Source organism: Micromys minutus, assembly GCF_963924665.1.
Source record: "Micromys minutus genome assembly, chromosome: 21".
In the NCBI taxonomy this organism is placed as follows: domain Eukaryota; kingdom Metazoa; phylum Chordata; class Mammalia; order Rodentia; family Muridae; genus Micromys; species Micromys minutus.
In genome coordinates this window covers 28,753,255-28,756,627 of record NC_137956.1, presented here as the reverse complement: position 1 = coordinate 28,756,627, position 3,373 = coordinate 28,753,255, and the positions used below count along the sequence as shown (strand labels likewise).

Genomic DNA, 3,373 nt, shown 5'->3' with positions numbered 1-3,373 from the left:
CATCTCTCGGAAAAGGGGGCTATAAAACTTCGACACTGTATCCATCCTTTTTTTTTTTTTTTTTTAAGTTAAAAATTCCTTAATTTTTTATTCCTGGTACCACCATCACAACTTACAGGGCAATATAACTGAAGTAATAAAAAGAAAAAGAAGAAGACAAAGCTACAGCAGATGAAAGACCTCAGGATGTCCATCTAACTGACACTGCATTGCATTAATCAATAGCTGCACTTTTTACAAACTGTGGCTGTGACGGTCCTGAACAAGAAGGGGTTCCTGTTGAAGCTGCAGTAACTTTTCTGACTGTGGATCATCGTTCCTCCTGTGGCAGATTGTTGCAGTTCCTCTAATGCATTTAGGACGACTGTCTCAGAGTAACCTGCAGCTTTCCTGACGCTCTCTCTCTCCTGCTAAGAACTGTAACTGTTTCTGTTTTACTTTAAAACCTTCTGCTTCCATATCCACCACTTCCACCTCCAGATCCATAGCCACCTCCACAGGGACTGCCTGAGCTTCTGTCACCAAAACTGCCCTTCATGGGTCCATAATTTGATTGTTGCTGTCCACTAAAATTTCCAAAGTCATTGTAGTTCCCACCACCACCATAGTTACCTCCACCAAAATGTCCTCCTTCACTGTAACCATCATCTCCTCCTCCCCCACCAGATCCACCACCTTGGTTTTCATGTCCTGGTCCCCCACCTCCATAGCCTCCTCTACTACTGTAACCAGGACAACCACCGTAGTTACCACCCTCGCCTCCAAATCCACTATATCCACCGTCACCACCTCCATAACTACGTCTGCTGCCACCACCTCCACCACCATAGCCTCCTCTTCCCCCAGAGTTTCCTCCACGACCAACATTTTCTCCACCACCTCCGAAGTTTCTTCCACAACCCATAATGTTGCCAGATCCACCTCCATGACCTCTCTGAGATCCAGCAGACTGCATCTCTTGTTTAGAAAGGTTTTCTTTTCACTTCACAATTATGCCCATTATAGTGTGATATTTCTGTGAACAACGATTTTATCAACTGTGTCATGACCATCAAAATTTACAAAAGCAAATCCTCTCTTTTTCCTACTCTGCCGGTCTTTCATAACTTCCATGGTTTCAATCTTGCCATATTTTTCAAAGTAGTCTCTCAGATTATATTTTTCTGTATCCTCTTTAATACCACCAACAAAAATTTTCTTCACCATTAAATGGGCACCAGGCTTCACAGAATCCCCTCTAAGTAACAGCTCTCTTTGGTTCCACCACAGGCCCATCAACCTTGTGTGGCCGAGCACACATTGCAGCACCCACCTCTTCTACACAAGAGTAGGTCTCAAAACCAAAGCCTCTGGGATGTTTTGTTTGAGGATCTCTCATAACCACACAGTCTGTAAGTGTGCCCCGTTTCTCAAAATGTTCCCTTAAACTGTCATCTGTGGTTTGGAAGCTCGGCTGCTCTGGTTCCTTTGGATCATGGGCCTCCATTTTGAGACCAGACTCACCCCTTCCAACTCGAGTTCAATATCGACACTTTATCTTTAAAAGCAATTTAATTCTTATCAGACAAGTACCTGCTTCATCTCCCTCTTGCCTAGGATGGGACTCACACGGACCTGAGCAGCATTAGCCAAATCTTGTGCCATGTCACTCAGAAAACCAAGGATCTAAAGTAACATTGTGTTTATTGGTACAATTTCCTCTTTGTTCCCTGGGGGTTTCACTTGAAAGCAGGTGGGACAGAAGAGCCCAGGCCTTAGGTAGCCATCCCAGTACATTCCTTATCCACCACTCCCAGAGGCTCTGGTCACAGGCTGGGGAAAGCATAGAGTACAGTGATTATTTTCTTGTTTTATCCCTTTGTTTATGATCAGCAAGTATCTGCTGATGAGAGCTGTCCGTGAAGAGCTGGCTGGCATTTGGAATGTTGTCCCAGAACTCTGAGGGGCTGTCTTAGTTAGGGTTTTATTGCTGTGAACAGACACCATGACCAATGCAAGCTTTATAAAGGACAACATTTAATTGGGGCTGACTTACAGGTTCAGAGGTGCAGTCCATTATCATCAAGACAAGAGCATGGCAGCATCCAGGCGGGCATGGTGCAGGAGGAGCTGAGAGTTCTACATCTTCATCCAAAAGGCCAGGAACAGACTAAGCAACCTCAGGCAGCTAGGAGGAGGGCCTCCAAGCTCAGCCCCTGAGTGACACACTTCCTCCAACAAGGCCACACCTTCTAATAGTGCCACTCCCTGGGCCAAGCATATGCAAACCATCACAGGGGCATATGGTAAAAGACCACTGAACTGTGTTTATACTATACCCAGGGGAGAGACAGCTCTAGCCAGTGCACCATTTTGGATGGGTCTTGAGGAAGAGTCTGGATTTGCAATGTGTTCCTGGAGTTCTATACTTGGGAAATGAGGCACATACCTAGGACAGGAAGTTCAGCCTATAGTACCCAGCACACAACTATACTCAACAAGGCAGTGCACTCTGTGTCCCCATGTGAAATGTGGAAGGGGACAAAGACTTCAAACAACCGGCTACCAACTGATGTCTTGGATCACATGATTTCCCAGTTCCAACAGGTCTTCTTCAAACCCAGTGTCCATTACCTACTCTAGAAACTTGAGGAGGTTATTTTCTGTTTTCCCAACTATAAAACTGGATGATGAGAACCACAGGACTGCCCAGAGCATAAAAATTGATAAGCACCATGCAAAGGCTTGATGCACAGTGAAAGCCAGAGGACAGCATTCTTCATGGTCCCAAGTGGAAGAGAGCTCTCAATATAGCTTCCTTCAAACCCAAACAATCTCTGTCCTCAGAGAAACTTCTGACCTCTGCTGTTGTTTTCAGAAACAAAATGCAACCAGCTTTGTAAAGGGAGTAATAGGGGAAAAACAGTTTTCTTTTTCATAAGAAAATGAATGTGTGTGTGTGTGTGTGTGTGTGTGTGTGTGTGTGTGTGTGTAAACAATGAGAAATCATTTAAGTCAGTTAATTGCATATTTGCTTGGCATCTATGGACAATGGGAACAAAACCACAACAAAGAACAAGTTTACCTGTCCAAAGGTCCCTGTTGAAAGGTAAGAGTAAGCTGAGCATGGTGGCGCACACCTTGGATCCTCCAGCTTGCTAGCATTGGCTGTGAGTCTCAGGATAAAACAGACGTCGTGTTGATGGTTATGGTCTTTATTTGGTGCTAGATCTTTTAGAGATCGGGGGTATAACTTGTTAAACAGCTCAAAACATCTGTTCAAGACCAGCAAGTTCCCAGTGTCCCCTTTCTCATCTGACAAATGGAGGTGCAGAGATTAGGGATCCCCGAGCCTGCTGGGATCCAGCCCAGAAGGCATCTAGGAGGGGACTTG

General features: G+C 45.1%; 1 pseudogene across 1 annotated transcript; it reads right to left on the bottom strand.

Moving 5' to 3' along the window:
• Positions 1–439: 439 nt before the first annotated feature.
• LOC308434055 (heterogeneous nuclear ribonucleoprotein A3-like) lies at positions 440–1,486 on the bottom strand (annotated as a pseudogene). The gene has a single exon. The product of its transcript is annotated as a heterogeneous nuclear ribonucleoprotein A3-like (transcript).
• Positions 1,487–3,373: the final 1,887 nt, after the last annotated feature.